At 39.3% G+C, this 20,170-nt stretch overlaps 1 protein-coding gene across 1 annotated transcript in view; it reads left to right on the top strand.

The window, feature by feature from the left end:
* Positions 1–918: 918 nt before the first annotated feature.
* Positions 919–20,170, top strand: part of PLCH1 (phospholipase C eta 1) — a 235,356-nt gene continuing 216,104 nt past the window's right edge. The window contains 1 exon segment of the mRNA XM_082459515.1: positions 919–1,707. The gene's annotated coding sequence lies outside the window, so the exon portion shown is untranslated.

Raw genomic sequence — 20,170 nt, 5'->3', positions numbered from 1 at the left:
ATAAACTGGGGATTTGCAGCTGGGCAAGAAAATTTGGGAAGGTTTCTTTCTATGGAGCCAAAGGACCTTATACATCTTTTCCCAGACTGATTTCTTCCTGGTACCCTGGCAGGAAGAAATCCAAGTGACTATTCTGGTGGCTTTTTCCTTTTTTCTGAAAGTCCAGGATTGCTTTCGGGATAAAGTTTCTTCTTGCCCATGGTGCTTTGCTGTGACATTGTAATTGCCTCTGTTGAATTGAATAATACAAATGGGTTGTTTCTATGGTATCGGCTAAGTGGGATGAAAAGGTGAAACCTTAGATCTTGTGCTGAGAGGTCACGGTGCTACCACCCCTCACACTAACTGTCCGTCAAAGCTGACGGGCAGCCAAGCTCTCCGAGCTCCGGCACTCATTTGTAACTTCCTGAGCAAATTCACGCTTGAAAAAGAAAATGACTTTAGTTTATGTTGCCACTAAGCCCAGAAAATCCCTGCCAACCCCAAGCTGCCAGCTTTTCTAGGACCTTCTTATTGGTGGAGAATTTTAAACTGAAGGTGAGTGAGGAGCAGCGTCTCCCAGTCCCTCCCAGCCGGGCTTTGAACTAACAATAGGGCAGGTTGAATGAAGGCTGATAAATGCAAATCCTGGAATCCCGAAGCCGGATCACACGGCTGCTGCCCGGGCCAGCGGTGGTCAGCGTTCCAACAGCCACAGCGACCTGGTCACTCATCACGTCAGGACGCTCACTAGACTTCATCGTTTCAGCACCATTTGAGTGCCTACTGTGTGCAAGCTTTCCTCCGCCAGGGCCGTGCTCTCATTCACCGCTTGAGTCCACCTGCCATCAAATTGATCTGATTGAATAATTGGCCTGTTAGCGCTTAGGAGAAGCATCTGGAAGAAGAGATGGGGCGGGAGGGAATAAAAGCAGTGTTAACTACCCTCTCTCTTCCTCAGTCTTAGCTGGACTTGACTCACAACAGATCTCGTTGGTTATAGCAGCATAATAGATGCTATTTTTCTTAGAATCGTACAAAATGCGAGGGGAGAGAAAACGGGCAGTTCGGAATTTAAGATGTAGTTCTGACACTTTGTACTTTGGTACAACCTGCACACAGTCCCTGCGCCCTTCCTCGCCAACTTCATTTCGCCAAACTCCTGTACTTTCCCACCACCGCTCTCCGGAGCACAGCCCCAAACTGAGTGTCAAGGGGGTTTCCCTGGGTTTGGGAACCTTTGAAACTTGAGGAAGAAGAAGAAGAAGAAGAAAAAGACTTCATTCCCAGTGCTTCTGGCCCTTGCCTGCCGGCGAGCCCCGCAAGGAGGTGTAGGCCCAGGGGTCCGGGTCCGGCGCTCGGCCCCCTCCACCCAGCCGGCTGGGCCCAGTGGTGGCGGCGGGAGCTCCAGTCCGCTCTCCCGAGCTCCAGTTCCTGATTTCCGCGGGAGCTGCGGGGCTGGGAGGGAGGGGGCGCCGGCGTGAGCGTGAGCATTTGAATGAGAAAGCAGGTTGTGGCTGCGGCGCCCCACTCTGCCCAGCCCGTCTCGGGGGTTCTGCAGGCCGGTGTGGAGAAGGGCCCTTCTTGGGGGCTCTTCTGCTCCTCGACAAGGTTTTGAAGTTGGAGTCACAGGGGCCAATAACTCATCACGCCAGCACTTTGGAGGTTGCTGCTCTGCCGGCGACTCCGAGGAGTCCTTCATCTCCCGAACACTCAGAAGTTGAGCAGGTCAGTGCTTTGGGGGGGAATGAGGCGGGGGGGGGGGGACGAGAAAGAAAAAGAGGACTGTTACAGCAGTCCCCGTGTGCAAGTGAGCAGGTGGCTCGAGTTCCTCTCGTTGCAGTTCCGGCCGGGACACGCTCTTTAGGACAGTGTGAGTGGTGGTGTGAGTGGGGATCCCCCAAACCCCTGTGCGGAGAACTGGACCTCGGCTGGTCTTGGGGTTCCGTAATTCGGCAGAATGGGTGTGTGAGCCCGCACCAGAATTTCATTCTCGGGTCTCTTGTGGTGGTGAGTGGGGTTTACGCCCCGTGGAGGGTAAAGCATCGCTCGTTGCAGGATGCTTCACCCCCACGCGGGACCCCCGGGACCGGTCTCTGACCGCCGGACGCCGCAAAGAGAGCAGGTCCGCTTTTCCCAGCAAGAGGAGTGCGGTGTCCATTACACTTGGGGTCTCACGGTTCTTCCTGCGCCCGCTGACCCCACTTAGGGCGTTTTCGCAGAAGACCTGGTGCTCTCAGCGCGAGGAGGATTTACTCCATTGCCCCTTCCTGGAATAAACCGGGGGCACCGGAGCGGCGCGGCGCTGAGCTGTAGAGGCAAGTCCCGGCCACACAGCGGCGCGCTCTGCGCCTGCGCGCGGTTCCCATGGCGACCGCACCGCGAGTCCGAGACGCCACCCCGCGTGCCCCCAAGCCCTGTTCCCTGCAGGGTGTCTGCGGCGCCCTCTTTCGCGCTCCCTCAGACTTATCCTTTGTTGTTTGTAACTCGGAATAAGTTTGTGATCTCATTTTGACGTTAGGAATTAAGCATTCAAACAATAACCAGTTAAAATTTAAAAGAGGACTCCTCCCACCTCCCACGGCAATACCACTTTGATCTTAGACGGAAGAGGTGAGGAATTGCATATTAGGGCAGTATTTGAGATTTTTTCCCCCTCTCTTCTAGCCCTTGAAAGTGGAGACCAATAAAATATTTTTACTTACTGGTTAAGCAGTTAAAAAAAAAAAAAATTGGTCAGGTGTTTGCTCTTGAGCATTAAGGGGACAGACCTGCGCCGCCTTTCCGCAGGTGGAGAGCCGGGCGCGTACAAACTGGCAGCACCTGTGTCTTCCTTTTGGCTTGTTTATGAGAACGAGATGCGTTCCAAAATGGACCAAAGTAAAATGCCAAAGAAAAGAAACAAGGGCTTTCCCAGAAGAAGTGATTGCTTTTCCAGTTGCTCCGGTGTTTTGGTCACTTCTGGGTTTAATCTTCAGGGAATGTTCAAGAAACCTTGATAGGAACCAGTCAGATTCCTCAAGCTTTCTGTTAAGAGATTGAGAGTCGTTTTCCTTTTCTTAAAATTGTAAGTCTTGACAGCTCCATCCCCCTTTAAAAGTTTCATTTGTTTACACACAGGTTAGCATTTGGCAAGGGTACACATCTTAAGGGGCATGTAGAATGAGCTGTAGCTTCCTGTGGCTCACTGTTTCTTAGGTTGCATCAATATTTGGCAGCATGATTGGTATACCTAGTTGCTGTTAACTAAACATTGGTTAGAATTAACTGCTAATAAAAGTTTTAAAATGAAGTTACTCTTCCTGGGATAAAGTGTGGCATAAAAATACCTTAGATGAAGTAACACATGAGTACTGTCTTGCAGTATCCTATTTTTAAATAATCTGCCTTCAAGAATAGCAAATGTTTATTAGTGGTAGAAGTTTTCAGACAATATCCTTCCACCATCAGCAAATGAAGTCAACGGTAATATGATTTTTCAGATGATTAGCAAAAAACGTGCTGTTAAAGTTCTCTCTCCCATCGCAGTCATTATAAATGCCGAGACGTTATGCAATCCATCTAGCTCAAATGTTTAAAAATGTCCAATTAAATTTTTCTTTTTTTTCATAATTAAAAAAATAGAAAACCTCTTAATTTCCAGGTTCAGATACTTTGTGACCCTATTTGGTGGCTCGTAACTGCCTCCAGTTCCCTGATTCTCAGTGACATGTGTTTCTGCTGGTTCCAGGAGGTATAAACTGCAGTTTAGCAGATCATGGGATAATGAGATTGGGAGTGCTTGGGAGAAGGCTGGGGGGTGGCAGCGATGGGATGAGACAAAGGGAGGGAAGGTTGATGGGCAGAGCCAGGATTTATCGCTGCACCAGATTCTTCATAAAAGCTGTTACAGTCATTGCTTCTGTTTGATAACATTTTCCCACATCATCAACATCAGTTAAACTTATTTTTAGAATCAGTCTTCTAAATATAAGGATAGAATTATAGAAATAGAATATGATAAAGGTGCTTTATGTTAGGGTGCTTTGATGTAATATACTAGGAAAACTGTTACATGCTTTCTACTTAATTTATTCATTTAGTCAACAGATATTTATTGAAAGCTAGTTATATATGATATAGACAAATAAACCTAGATATCTGTCCTCAATGAACTAAGACTCGTGACTTCTGCAATAATTCTAATCCTGTTTCAGGTTTTCAGGGTACAGATACTATCTGGTATTCTTAAGGGGAGCACTTAATTAAGTGCCAAGTAATCAGATGTCTAGATTCAGAAACAAATGCTTAAATTCTGATTTAAAAAACCCTGAAGATTGTTTTTGAGCATTTTAGATAAGAATCTTATATATATGGTAAGAAGCATTGTGTGCACCTATTTTTTTACTTTTTTGTAATGTAGTCTTGGCCCTAAAACCTTCCTTCTTGGCAAGTGCAGCTCTGAGTTTGGGAGAAACAGAGGAATCCTGTAATTCTCAGGTTTCTTAGATGAAGATAAGGTGAGTGATTCAGTAGTCCTTTGTTCTGGCTCCATGTTTCACGACATAATAAACCTCCTACAGCTCCCTTCTAAGAATAGTGTTGGTCTGCATGCTTGAAGGATCATGACTATCATTTCTCTGAGCAGAAAAAAAAAAAAAAAAGAAGGATACAAAATTATGGTAGACGGATAAAAGGAATACAGTAAGGCATTTGAACATTTTAACTTTTGAACTGGAATAATTTCTAGGCATTTTTCATGAGTTCAGACTCTATTGAAATCCATTACAGCAGTGACAAATCTCTGGCATAATATTGACCAAGGTTGACCAACATTTCCTATTGTCACTCCTAGGACATAGAAGGTTAGGGAGACTGTAGCCTCCTTTCCTGCACCACCTCATGAGTCTACTATTATCAGCTCAGAGAAGCTTGCTGAAGATCATCCCCATTTGGTTATTGCTCTCTGTCTTGGAAAATCAGACTCAGCTGTGAATTGTGGCCCAAGTGGTGCAGAACTCATTACTTTGAACAATGCCTCCTCGGCCTGGGAAGCATGTTCTCTTTCCTCACTAGTAGGGGCTATTCCAGGCCGGCTTTGCTCACAAGGAAAATCATTTAGACACAGTTCAGTGGACACTCACTCACATCTCTTTGACACCCGTGACCATTTTTGTTTAAGGAGAAATCCAGGACTGCTGTGGTAGGGTGTGCCGAATTAGAAGTGCATTTTAAGAAGCCCATGAAGAAGTTTACACAGCTTTGTGTTATTATCCTCAGGGTCTCTGTCTTCTGTGCTTCAAAGTAAAAGAGGACAGGATGAACACAGAGGGACAACTAAGAAAACTTTTATAGCAAAGTTAAAATTCTCATCAAGTCTGCATTTTAGATGCACTAAACTAAGTGCTTGTGCCTCCTGATCATCATGAAATTACAGAGCAGAAAAATACGTCTACTATTTTTATTATATGAATCAGGACACCAGGGCCCAAGGTTGCTAAAGGATTTTCTTAAAGTCATACAGCTAATAAATGAAAGAACCGGGGTGAAAATGTTCTGATTTCTAATGATCCTGCTGTTTCTAGGAAATCTAGGGAGGACTGATAGGAAATCCTTGCTCTAGACTTTGGGTATTTGTAACCATATGAACTTGCTGTAGTTGTAGTTATAAAATGGTCAAACACCAGCAATGTTTTATGACTTAATCTAATTTCACTGCGTGGAATTGACAGTGGGAACCTTCTGATATTTGGTTATAACCACGTGTATGTCATGAGAATGTATATGGTTCACGTGCATAAACGCCAAAGCGAGATTTTTCAGCATGTATTTTGGCCTGAGGAATTCTGCCATGATTTATTCCAACCATGTGCCTGGGCATTTATTTTAGGTCACTTTAAAATACATAAAAAGATGCAGGAATTATTATCCCATGTTACTAGTGAGACCTGGAGATTAGTTTCTTGCCCAAGATCTAAGTGAGTATGGAATAGTCTTGGAATCTGAACCCAGGTCTGTCTGCCTACGTGCTCTGCTACATCATGTTGCCACTCAGAAAAGCAAGGCTTAATTTATGAAAAATACTGAGTTTTCATTTCAAACTCACCATGCCAATCAAAATAGACATTTAGAGGTTTTTCTGATCAGCTTTTTGGTGAGTGGAGAAGCTGCATTCCCTCTATGGAGTTTAGGAGGTTATAAATTCAGGCCTGGTTCCAGAAAAACATTCAAGACTTTGTTTATAAACTGTGTTGGCTATTTGTTTAGAAGTGAGTGGTGTTTAGATTCTCTTCTGCAGATGCTTTTTCACATCAAAGTGGCCCACTTATCACTTTGAGATTGTGTTGTCAAATTGTGCTGGGTCTAAGAGGACCCCTCATGATTTTAATGTGTATTTTCCGGCATCCCAAGACTTAGATGCTGATTTTTATCTTGCATAAACTTTACTGCTGGATAGAATCAGATGGTGTCTTTCTGTAATGCTTTTCAAATTGGAGACCTGAATCAACTTGCACAGTTGCTGAAAATTTCTAAACTTAGTCTAGAATCTGGAGTTTTGGTGCTTCTAAAACCACTCTGGCTGTGGTGTTGAGACTGTACTAAGCTGGTTTCAGATTTGCAGTATTTTTGAGTGGGTTTACCCATGAATAAACTGAGGCTCAGGAATGTCCACGCTCACAGAGCTGAAATGGGACTTGAACCTTGACATTGCCAGCAGACACCTGGTCTACTGACCTTATTAGTACACCACACCTTAAAAGCACACCTCTATCCTGGGCTTTCTTTTCTCCCTATGTCTCTGACTCCAGGGGAAAAGAAAAGGTGGACGGTTTCAGAAGATTGGATGCCAGCCTCGCTTGAGGCAACGCATAGGACCCTGGAGCGCTCTGAGTTTCCTTATTCATGAGTTTTTCTGTGTCTTATCCTACTATCAGCCTCTTTTCTCTGTGGCTCGGTCTTCTGAATTTAGCAAGGGACTTGAGAACCTGTCCAACCATTCAGGTGCCCATGCCTTAGCTTTAAATTGCCACTGGAAGGCGGAAAGATCTAGTTTGGTGCTATCGCATGTGAGTTACTGATTAACTGATCTAAGGCAATCATGGTTTCTCTTAGATCTGCCTTCACTTCCTTGTTGCTAGTCCACCAGAACCAAACATTTGAATTCAGCTTCCTACTTCCCTCTTCTCTCCCTCTTCAATTTAACTGAAGGAGCCGCTGGATCTTGGAACAGGTCCCTGTGGAGTGCTAGTGGAACCTCTGGTGGGAACTTTGAAGACCTGTATGTTTTTTTTCAGGTGTCAGAATCCTGGACCAGAAGTTAAGTGAGTTAATTTGCTGTGTAATTGTATGTTATTTAGTTCTCTAGACCTCCTATTTCTTTTTGCCAAGCAACTCTTTCTTAACTTTGAGTGATATGGGATTGAAAAGAAATTTTTTTTAAAAAAGATTTCTTTATAAAAAAAGGAGTTAGGATTATGAAAAGATCCTTTGATTTTTTTTTTTTAATAAATTTGTTTATTTATTTATTTATTTATGGCTGTGTTGGGTCTTCGTTTCTGTGCAAGGGCTTTCTCTAGTTGCAGTGAGCGGGGGCTACTCTTCATCGTGGTGCGCAGGCCTCTCTTGTTGTGGAGCACAGGCTCCAGACGCACAGGCTCAGTAGTTGTGGCTCACGGGCCCAGTTGCTCTGCGGCATGTGGGATCTTCCCAGACCAGGGCTTGAACCCGTGTCCCCTGCATTGGCAGGCAGATTCTCAACCACTGCGCCACCAGGGAAGCCCAAAAGATCCTTTGATTTTTATTTCAATGTAAAGACTGTTGGTTCCATACAACCATTTGTGTAAAACAGAAAGGGAGGGTTGAGAAAAGAAGGGAGGATTTTCTTCCATGCATATAGAATATTTCTTGAAGGACACACTAGAAACTAATAATGTTAGTTGGGAGACAGATACCAGAGGTAAACTCTTCATTGTATACCTTTTTATGCCTTTAGAATTTGAAACTTAATAAGTAAAATTAAAGTAAGAAAAACAATACTTGGGTTTCAATAATGAAGAAATAAGTAACCACCTCCTGGATCCTAAGTGGTAGAAGTAGGAAACTGGAAAGTGATTTCAAAGAAAAGAAATTCTCTTTTTTACTATCTTTTTAAGTCTCAAATTTCACGTTTGGTAATTTTTTTTTTTTTTTTTTGTATTTAGTCATTTTTCAATGTTTTTTAACACTGGGTTTCAATAACAGGGCTTGGGGAGGTTTGTTTTGAATTTTCATGGTTTTCTTCCCTCTCATAGAGCATCAGGTATTGGCTACCCCCAGACTTAGTGGGCCAATGGGAATCAGACCTGTCCCACTCCTGAGTCACTAAACCTGTCTTATGCTGGCAGTGTGTTTATGGAGTGAAGCCCAGAAAGCCCCCCACACCCTGCCCCATTTTTTTTCCCCATAGAGGAATCCCTATAATGTGATGATTTTATTTTGCTGAGCAGTGTCTGAATGTGAATGTCAGAGGAATCTTTTCTTCTCAAATTGAACAAGAAAAAAAAAAAAGCTTGTGTACAAATGTTTTATTGTGAACCACAGCTTTTCTTGTTTGAAATAGGTTGTGAATTGGAAGTAGTTTTCTGTTTACTGGGTAAATCATTAAAATATAGTCTTGGAAGAGAGTGAACACAAACTGTGTACCAACTTCTTTTTCACTTGTCAAAAGAGAAATGTGAAATCTATTATTTAGTGTCCAGTTTCAATCAAAAGCAAAAACTCAAGTCAGGGTCAGCTCTCAGCACTTTCTTGAAAATTTCTCATCTCAAATTTGGTGAAGTAAATGAAACATTCTTTCCTCACAGAATTATTCTTATTACTCTGTAACTTTTGCTAGAAAAGAATAACTGAATAGATCATACATTCTCATGTGTAAAATTTTTTTTTTTTAAAGCTAAAAGGGCATTTAGTGAAAATTCTCTCACCTCTGTCCTTCAGCCGTCCAGTTCTTTAATAGACCAATAGTGTTATTAGTTTCTTATGTATTTTTTCAAAGATATATATATACAAGCAAATACATATGGATGCTTTCTTCCTTTTAAGAATCAAATGGTAATGTACCATCCATATGATTCTGCATTTTTTCTTGTAACAATATATTTTATATATCATTTCATATCAGCACATAGAGCTTCTTAATTCTTTTTTCTTTTTACTTTATTTGAAAAAAGCAGTTGTAGGTACACAGCAAAATTGAAGGGAAGGTGCAGACTTTCCCATGTGCTCCCTGCCCCACCCATGCATAGACACCCCATTACCAACAACCCCCAGCAGAATGGTGCATTTGTTACAATTGATGACCCACATTGACACATGATAGTCACCTAGATTACATGGTTTACATTACAGTTAACTCGTGGTGTTGTGTGTTCTATGGCTTTGGACAAATGTGTAATGACCTGTATCCATCATTGTGATATCATACACTGTGTTTTCACTGCCCTAAACATCCTGTGTTCTGCCTTCACCTACTGCAGGATATCTCGATTACTTCCAAGTTTTGGCAATTACGAATCAAGTTGCTATAAACGTTCATGTGCAGGTTTTTGTGTGGACATACGTTGTCAACTCCTTTGTGTAAATACCAAGGAGCACAACTGCCGGATCGTATGGTAAGAATATGTTTAGTTTTGTAAGAAACTGCTGAACTGTCTTGCAAAGTGGCTGTGCCGTTTTACATCCCCACCAGCAAGGAAGGAGCGCTCCTGTTGCTCTACATCCTCACCGACATTCTGTGGTGTGAGTGTTCTGGATTTTGGCCATTCTGATAGGTGTATAATGGTATCTCATTGTTTTAATTTGCATTTCCTGATGACGTATCATGTAGAGCATCTTTTCGTATGCTTCTTTGCCATCTCTATATCTTTGGTGAGGTGTCTGTTAGGGTTTCTGGCCCATTTTTAAATCAGGTGGTTTTTTGTGTTTTAAGAATTCTGTGTGTACTTTGAATAATAGTCTTTTATCAGATGTGTCTTTTGCAAATATCCTCTCCCAGTCTGTGGCTCGTCTTTTCATTCTCTTGACGTTGTTTTTCACAGAGCAGAAGGTTTACGTTTTAATGAAGTTCAGCTTATCAATTCTTTGTTTCATGGCTCATCCCTTTGGTGTCGTATCTAAAAAGTCACCACCATGCCCAAGGTCATCTAGATTTTTTTCCTGTTATCTTCTAGGAGTTTTATAGTTTTGTGTTTTAAATTTAGATTTGTGATTCATTTTGAGTTAATTTTTGTGAAGGGTATAAGGTCTATGTTTAGATTCATTTCTTTGCATGTGGATGTCCAGTTGTTCCAGCACCATTTTTTTTGAAAAGAACTGTCTTTGTTCCGTAGTATTGCCTTTGCTTGTTTGTAAAAGATCAGTGATTCCATTTATGTGGGTCTATTTCTGGGCTATGTATTCTGTTCCATTGACCTATTTATCTACTCTTTCTTCAATACCACACTGTCTTGATTACTGTAGCTTTAGAGTAAATCCTGAGTAGGATAGTTTCAGTCTCCCAACTTTGTTCAATATTATGTTGGCTATTCTGGACTTTTTTTTTAAGGGCTACATATTTTCCAATGTATGGATATACTAAAATTTAATCAGATTAATGGACAATTAGGTTGCTTCTGATCTTTTGAAAACAATGGTACAGTAAATAACTCTATATATACACTGTTTGCATGTTCAAGTATGGCTATAGAATATATTTTTGGAAGTGGGATTGCTATGTCAAAGGTATGTACATTTGTAATTTTGATAAATATCGTCAAATTGACTTCAGTAGAATTTGTACAATTTTTACCCTTACCAGAAATGTATTACATGATGATTTCTCCACACCCTCACCAACACAGTTTGTCATTAAACTTATTGATTTTTGCTAACCTGATAGGTAAAAAATTAGCATCTTGATATAGATAAAACTTGCTTTTCTCATATTCACTTACAGGTGACTTTACACATTTCCATTTTGAGCAGAGCCTCAGAATAGAAGGTGTCACTTCATTCTTTCTATTATAGATTAAAAAATCAATTTTGAAGAAACAAATGAATAGGTTTCAGATCACTGCCTGATGGAGGATCAGAGTCAGCACACTTCCTTTTCTTATATGATAAGCATTTAGTTGCTTTTCACACTTCCTTCCAAGTCTCAAATATTTTAGTCATCTCCCCAGGTCTGGGAGAGTTGGTGTCTTTGGAATCCAAAAATATCTCCAGTCCTGGCAGGATGGTGTCAACACTGGGCTTGGCTGTAGCACTGCTTGGTTCCCACTCCCTGGGATCATAGCTAAGTTGAATTCCTTATTGTCTCTTGTGGCTGCACAGGTTCTTGTGTCCTAGCATTACTGAAGGAAAGGAGAAATGTTGAGCGTTCAGACTTCAGTGCGTTCTGATTCTGTTTGTTTGGACACTCAGGAGAACCCTGCTCTTCCTTGAATGTGGACGAGATTCTTTTGGAATAATGGAGGATTCTGAGGGTGGCCGTGAACCAAGACCTGGCCGGTAGAATAGTGTCTCAGTCTGGTTCCCATGATTTTAGTGGGAACCTATTAGCTATTCAAGGGAAGGACACTATGCAAGAGAATATAATAGAAAACATATAGGCCAGTGACAAATAACCAGGAATTAGTTGCTGTGTCTGTAATCTATTTTGTTCTAGTTTAAGAAGGAAACACCAAATCCATACTATAAATTTCATTTGAGGAATTTGTAATACTGTTTGGGTTTTATTTCCCTATTTTTTCTCATTAATGCTTTCTATGACACCTTTCTTCAGATGGCAACTTCACACAGGCTGTTTATTACCTAGACTTAAAGAATCAAGAACTTATAAGCTTGAAAAGAGTAAGTTAACACGAAATGTGTTAGATGCATTTAACTTGGGCTACCTCCATCAGCTTCGGATTTTTTTCCCCAGAGCTTCTTAAAAATTAAGGATTCGGCACATGAAAAACAAAGCTGAGTTTCCACAATTTAAAATATTTGACTAGTTTTTTTGATGTTCTTTTGAACTTGAGAATTTATATGAGCAAATTAGGTTTAATATCCCATCTCCTTCTGTATTGCTTTGAGGACCTTTTACTTGTCCTTTTTATAATTTCTGATATTCTTATATTTGCATTGATATAAGTTCTCTGTTGAACAGTTAGAAAGTTAAATCTCTGCTGGCTTTAGAGAAACTAAACTTTAATTCTTAATTTTACCACCATTGTCTTAGGCTGAAATCTTTGCAAAATTGTCTTTGATCACTACCATCCTTTTAAAGAGAGGTCTATTGCAGGATTTATATTCTGAATAAGTTATGCTTAGGCATTCTTGGTGAAATGTTATTTTTGCCAATTTCCTTATATATACTTTGTTATATCACAATGTATTTTTTAATTTTTTTGGCTGTACCATGCAGCTTGTGGGATCTTAGTTCTCCGGCCAGGGATCGAACCTGTGCCCTCAGCAGTGAAAGGTGGGGGGGAGACTTAACCACCGGATGGCCAGGGAATTCCCTATCACAATGTATTTAAACATCATATTAACAATGTAAATTAGTAATTTTTACCTTGATAACTGAGCAGTATTTTGAGCATTCACAGTGCCTTCCTACTAAACTGCCCTTCCTATTCCCCTCCCTTCTCATCTTCCCTCTTTTAAACCTACTGATCCTTTGAGATCTAGCTCTATGCTCCCACCGTCCAGGAACTCTTTCCTGACAGCCTTGGTTTCTTTTCTTTGAACCTTTACAGTATGCTTCATTTGCCACCAATCATACATTCTGCCTTTTTCTGTGCAAGTTTTATATAAATCTTTTGTTTCTATCTATGCACTATTCTCCCGTCTAGATCATTGGCTTCTTGATGACTGGGACAGTGTTTAGGCATCTCTCCATCCCCTCAGTACGTATAGTAGGGCCCAGAGCATACTTGTGGGTTATTTGATTCATAAATTGATTTGATTATAGCTTTTTGCACATTAAGGGGTCCTGAGCTCCTATTTTTGAACACAAAAAGGGGGGCACTTCCCCTACTCACCCTGCTGTGGTTGGGAAAGAGAGAAGGTATTGACTGGAGGTTTAATTGCCCAGTTCAAGGCAGATCTCCTGTTGGAGACGCTCATATTCCTGGGTGGAAGGGTTAGGGAAAGCAGGCAAAGTTGGGAATCCAACACATTCCTTGTGATAAGCTCCCTTCTCTCACTGGTGGGTAGGGAAGTGGACAGGAGAGAGGGTAAGATGAACTTGGGAAAGCTGGGGGGATCTGCCCTTCTCTGGGGGTTGCCATTTCTGAGACTGAATTTTGGGCATCCTTATATATGAAGGAATTGTGGGTGGAGCTATTCTGAAGTCCATTTCTAATATTCAAAAAGTATGGAAGTCACTGGTTTAGAGACAACTAGTATAAATCAAGGATTTTTTGGATGTTAGACCTACACATAAGTAAATAAAATTAGAACTGTGAAAAAAAATATCTGCTGTTAGTGTGTCATCAGGAATAGTCTTTAAATGTGATCAAAGGTGTTAATATTGGGCTGGATTTCAAGACTGATGGCCACTGAGAGTTGAAATCTAATTACCAAACAGTCATTCCTTTGAGTGTTTTTTTTTTTAATGTAGTTTTAATTTCCAATCTGCACTTCGTGCCCACTTTTGAAATGAAAGAATATATTTTTAGAAAGATGAAAAATATCTCAACCCTTACATGAACATAGGGAATTGGAAAAGATTGTACATTGAAAAGTCTGGATCTCATTACTGAGTTTGCCATACCTAGTAGTGCGTTCGCTCCCTTTCTTTTTCTTTTATTGTATTTTTCTCTTTCCCTGTCTTATATTCATTATTTATTAGGGAGTAAAATTACATAGCTCTTAAGAGTGTAATCACTGAAGTTAATTTTTATTTAGTTCAAGTACCAGTGCCGTCACTTGATAGCTGTGGGCCTTAGGTAATTACTTAACCTCTCTGTGCTTCAGTTTCTCTATCTGTAAAATGGGGATAATAATTATACCTAGCCCTTAGGATCACTGTAAAGATGAAAAAAATAATATTTCGTAAAATATTTACCACAGTACCTGGCACATAGGAAGTGCTAAAAAGTATCAGCCGTTATTACAAATTAGCAGGCACTGAGCTAATAAGCTTTTGGGTTAGATCAGGTCCTGATTTGACTGTCAGATTGCAAGGTTCTGTGGCTTTGAATGTGAATTCCCAGGCTTGAATTCTGTTTCTAGCAATATAGTTCACTAATACTCCCGATGAAACAATTTGAATATGTTGGGTACAGTAGAAAGATTATTTTCTTAAGTGCAGTAACCTGTAAGAAAGTAATGAATATTCAGGCTTTAAATGCTAAGTGAAGAGGGGTCTACTGAGTAATGAAGCTGGCTTTTTGCCTTGAGGACATTTGCCAAACCAGGTTAACTTGAACTTCTGCTTTCATGGCCTGAGGGCACAGGGGACAAGAGATAAAGTTAAAACATCTGAGAGGGCCCATTTGGTCATAAAGCTAGGACTTCAAAGGGCTTCTCCCTCATTGTAAGGGTGAATTAGAATAAAAACAAAAATAAAAATAATTATTTACTTTCTTTCTAACCCTATAATATTGTAAGGAAAATCACCTTTCAAAAATCTCGGTTCTGAGCAGATCCTGATTATTTGGTCCTGAGAATTTGTGATCCTGAGCCAGCTTTAATACAGATTTGCATCTGGAATCATAATACCTAGGTGGTCAGAAAAACCTCAAGATGAAAATTTGATTTAAAGAGTTCCTACATTGCAAGTGTCCCTGGTACTGAGCGAACACCAATTTTTCCCCTTCCTTTGGAAGAATCTATTTTTATCCTAGACTTCAAAGAATCCCCACCAATGAAATTATTGGGTGGGCCAAAATGTGCCTTCGGTTTTTTAAGTAAAAAATAAGACACATTTTTCATTTTCACCAAGAACTTTATTGAACAACGTGTTCACCCTTTTGTTCCACTACCTTCTGCCATTTTTCATGAAACTTCATAATTCCTTCTTCCCAAAACTTTTTATCTTTTTGATCAAAGAACTGTTCCAGGTGCCTTTTACAGTCTTCCAGGGAATTGAAATTTTTTTCTATTAAGAGAATTTTTAAAGACCAAAATAAATGGAAATCTGAAGGTGCAACGTCTGGTGAATATGGCGGATGAATCAGAACTTCCCAGCCAAGCTGTAACAGTTTTTGCCTGGTAATCAAAGAAACATGTGGTCTTGCGTTATCCTGATGGAAGATTATGCGTTTTCTGTTGACTGATTCTGGGCGCTTTTCATTGAGTGTTGCTTTCAGTTGGTCTAATTGGGAGCAGTACTTGTTGGAATTAATCGCTTGGTTTTCTGGAAGGAGCTCATAATAGAGGACTCCCTTCCAATCCCACCAAATACACAACATTACCTTCTTTGGATGAAGACTGGCCTTTGTTGTGGTTGGTGGTGGTTCATTTCGCTTACCCCACGATCTCTTCCGTTCCACATTGTTGTACAGTATCCACTTTTCATCGCTCATCACAATTTGTTTTAAAAACGGAACGTTTTCATTACGTTTCAGTAGAGAATCGCATGAGGAAATACGGTCAAGAAGGTTTTTTTCGCTTAACTTACGTGGAACCCAAACATCAAAGCGATGAACATAACCAAGCTGGTGCAAATGATTTTCAGTGCTTGATTTGGATAGTTTGAGTATGTCGGCTATCTCCCTCATGGTATAACGTTGATCTCGTTGTCTCGATTTGATCACTATCAACTTCAACTGGTCTACCCGACCAGGGAGCATCGTTCAGCGAGAAATCTCCAGCATGAAACTTCACAAACCACTTTTGACATGTTTGAGCAGTCACAGCACCTTTTCCATACACTGCACAAATCTTTTTGTGCGTTTCAATTGCATTTTTACCTTTCTTGAAATAATAAAGCATAATGTATGGAAAATGTTGCTTTTTTTCTTCCATCTTCAATATTAAAATGGCTATTAAAAATTCACCAATTTTGATGCCTTTTAAAATTTTTTTATTTTTATTTTTTAATAGATCTTTATTGGAGTATAATTGCTTCACAATACTGCGTTAGTTTCTGTCATACACCAGAATGAATCAGCCATATGCATACATATGTCCCCATATCCCCTCCTTCTTGAGCCTCCCTCCTGTCCTCCCTATCCCACCCCTCTAGGTCATCGCAAAGCACCGAGCTGACCTCCCTGTGCTATGCTGCTGCTTCCCACTAGCTATTTTACATTCAGTAGTGTATATATGTCGATGCTACTCTCACTTTGCCCCAGCTTCCCCCTCCCACCCCATGTCCTCAAGTCCGTTCTCTGTCTACATCTTTATTCCTGCCCTGCAACTAGGTTCATTAGTACCATTTTTTTTTTTTTAGATTCCATATATATGTGTTAGCATACGGTATTTGTTTTTCTCCTTTTGACTTACTTCACTCTGTGTGACAGACTCTAGGTCCATCCACCTCACTACAAATAACTCAATTTCGTTTCTTTTTATGGCTGTGTAATATTCCATTGTATATATGTGCCACATCTTTATCCATTCCTCTGTCAATGGCCATTTAGGTTGGTTCCGTGTCCTGGCTATTGTATATAGTGCTGCAGTGAACATTGTGGTACATGTCTCTTTTTGAATTATGGTGTTCTCAGGGTATATGCCCAGTAGTGGGATTGCTGGGTCATATGGTAGTTCTATTTTTAGTTTTTTAAGGAACCTCCATACTGTTTTCCATAGTGGTTGTATCAATTTACATTCCCACAAACGGTGCAGGAGGGTTCCCTTTTCCCCACACCCTTTCCAGCATTTATTGTTTCTAGATTTTTTGATGATAGCCATTCTGACTGATGAGAGTTGATACCTCATTGTAGTTTTGATTTACATTTCTCTTTTTTGACCCACCTCCTAGAGTAGCGGAAATAAAAACAAAAATAAACAAATGGCACTTAATTAAACTTAAAAGCTTTTGCACAGCAAAGGAAACCATAAACAAGACAAAAAGACAACCCTCAGAATGGGAAAAAATATTTGCAAATGAAACAACAAAGGATTTATCTCCAAAATATACACACAGCTCATGGAGTTCAATATCAAAAAAAAATCCAATTAAAAAATGGGCAGAAGACCTAAATTGGCATTTCACCAAAGAAGACATACAGATGGCTAAGAGGCACATGAAAAGATGCTCAACATCACTAATTATTAGATAAGTCTTTTTTTAAATGCACACTGATATGACAGCTATCACATACAATTTAACAAAATTGTTTCAAATGAAGTTAAAGACAACTAAGTGCTACTGGAGCCATCTTACAGAAAAAACTGAATGAACCTTTTGTCCTACCCAATAGAAGGAAAATGAGCATCTCATAGTTTGAAAAAAATCACTAAGCACAAGATTTAAGCTGAGAACCAGAAACTCGGAAGACTAACCAAGCTGATTTGAGAAAGAACCAAATATTATAGAATTTGGGAGAAAAAAAAAAAAAAAAAGAACTCTGAACAGATTAACCCAAGCTGAACAGGGAAATTGTCAACTGAATGATAGATCTGAGGAAAATTTTCAGATGGCAACAGAGAGGCAAGACAATGAAAAACCCAAAATAAAGGTTAATCAATGTGGAAGACAGAGAATTCAGACTCAATGTAAGTTTAATTATAATTTCAGAAGAAGAAAGTAGGAAGAGGCAACATTTAAAGAGATAATGACTGGCAATTCTCAAGGACTGATAAAAAGCATCACTTTCCATATTCATGAAGTTATCTGAATTCCATTCGGGATAAGGAAAAATCCACACAGACAAAATATAATTAAATTGCAGAACATAAAATATAAAGAGAAGATCTTAAGCAAGGTCAGAGAGAAGAGGCAGCTTATTTTCAAAGACATGACAAATTATCCTGACGGTGTGACAATAGAAGCCAGAAGACAGTAGAATATTAAATTTCATGCCCTGATAGAAATTAACTATCAGCTTAGGATTCAGTTTTCATTAAGAATATCTTTAAAAAGCAAAGACAAAATAAAGACTCTCAGACTTAATACCAACCAACCAACAAACAAAAAACCCCCCAACAAACCCTAGAATTCTAGCAGATCCTCACAAAAAGGATACATTTCAGGAAAAATAAAATTATTACCAGATGGAATGTCTCAGAAACAAAAAATGAAGAACAAAGAAAAGGAAAATTTGTAAGTAAAACACACATTGACTGTATAAAGTAATAATCATGTCTTCAGTGGGAACTAGGTAAAATAAGTGACATAAATAAGTTGGAGAAGCAGAAGGAGTCAGTATCGTCTAAAGTTCCTGTATAGTTTGGGAGGAAGTTAAAGTTACAGATTAAATTTATACTTTGATAAGTAAAGTGTACCTGTTAAAATTTCTAGGGCAACCACTAAAATTTAGTAAAAGAATGAATGAATAACTTTCTGACAGGGAAAATTGAAATGAGAAAATATTAAATCTGAAGTCAAGAAAGTTGAGAAAAGAAATATAGAATAGGCGACTAGTAGCAAACACAAAATAAGATGTAGAAATAAAATCCAATGTATTAGCAACTATAAAGAAACCAAAGATTGTTAGACTACATGAAAAATGAAAATTCAGCTATTTGCTGTTTATAAAAGACATGTCTAAAACATAAGGGTACAGAAAGGTGAAGGTAAAATAATAGAAAAAGATAAATGGGTGATTACAAACTAAAAGCTGTCACTATTAACATCAAAAACTAAAAGCTGGCAATATTGATATCAGATGAAATAGACTTTAAATGTCAAAAGCATTTTTAGAGATAAAAGAAGGTCATATTGGTTCAAAAGTTTGAACTCATCAGAGAAAAACCTTTTGTGGTTTTTAAATGTGGTCTCAATATATATTACGCAAAACGTGGTCTCTAATACATGGTCTCAACATATATTACGCAAAAATTAAGAGAACTACAATGGGAAACACATATATTCCCAGTGATTTTTTTTTTTTTTTTTTTGCCATGCCGCGTGGCTTGTGGGATCTTAGTTCCCCAACCAGGGATTGAACCTGGGCCCTCGGCAGTGACAGCATGGAATCCTAACCACTGGACCACCAGCGAATTCCCTTCCCAGTGATATTTTAATATACTTCATCAGTACTTGATAAAGAGGGGAAAAGGTCAGCTACCACATACAAGATATGAGCAATACAGTTAGTAAGTTTGAGCTGATAGACATGTGAAGGTCATTGCATCTCAAAACTGCAGAATACACATTATTTTCAAACACACATAGAACATTATAAAAAGTGACCTCAAACTATGTCATCAAGCAAGTCTTAACAGCGAACAATGGTTGATATCATCCAGACCAGATCTGTGACCACAGTGCAGTTAAGCTAGAAACTGATAACAAAAGATGACTATGAATAATTATAGAAATATATTTCAAAATGACCCTTGGATCAAAGAAGTTGCAATGGAAATCAGAACATATTTTTAACTGAATGATAACAAAAATATCTTGGGTCAAGACTTGGAGTGGGGATAAGCAGCTAAAGCATGTATAAATGCTTATATTAGAAAAGAAGAAAGCCTGAAAATTAGCTAGATGTTGAAGTTGAAGAGTTAGAAAAAGATGCAAAATAGACCCAGAGAAAATAGATGGAAGGAAATAATAATAATTCCATATTATTCAATGGAGAGGATCAAAAATGATACAGTTTGGCTCTTGGTAAAAGCTAGTAATGTTGATGAACACCTGGTGAGGCCGATTTCAAAAGAAGAGGAGAGAGGCACAATATTCCTAAACAATATTAGGAGTGGAAAAGCAGATGTTGTAGATAGTAAAAAAAATTATGAAATACATTATGCTAAAACATTTTAAAGCTTAGAGGAAATGAATACCTTTCTAGACAAGTATAACTTATTAAAACTAAATTAGAAAAAATAGACTAAATAATTCTATAATTTTTAAATTAAATAAACCATTAGTCAAATATTTCTCCATAAAGGAAGGTCTAGGTTTAGATGGGTTTATGAGCAAGTTCTACCAAGCACTCAAGGAAAAAATAATTTCAAACTTGCATAAATCATTCCAGGGAATAGAAACATATTTTTTGAAGCTGAGATAACCTCAGTATAAAAACTTGTCAAGAACAATATGAGAAATGGAAATTATAGGCCAAACTTACTTAGAAATATCCAAGTAACG

Source organism: Balaenoptera physalus (genome assembly GCF_965194825.1).
Source record: "Balaenoptera physalus genome assembly, chromosome: 4".
Lineage (NCBI taxonomy): Eukaryota > Metazoa > Chordata > Mammalia > Artiodactyla > Balaenopteridae > Balaenoptera > Balaenoptera physalus.
Note: the sequence above shows the minus strand (reverse complement) of the source record. Positions and strands in the feature narration are given on the sequence as shown.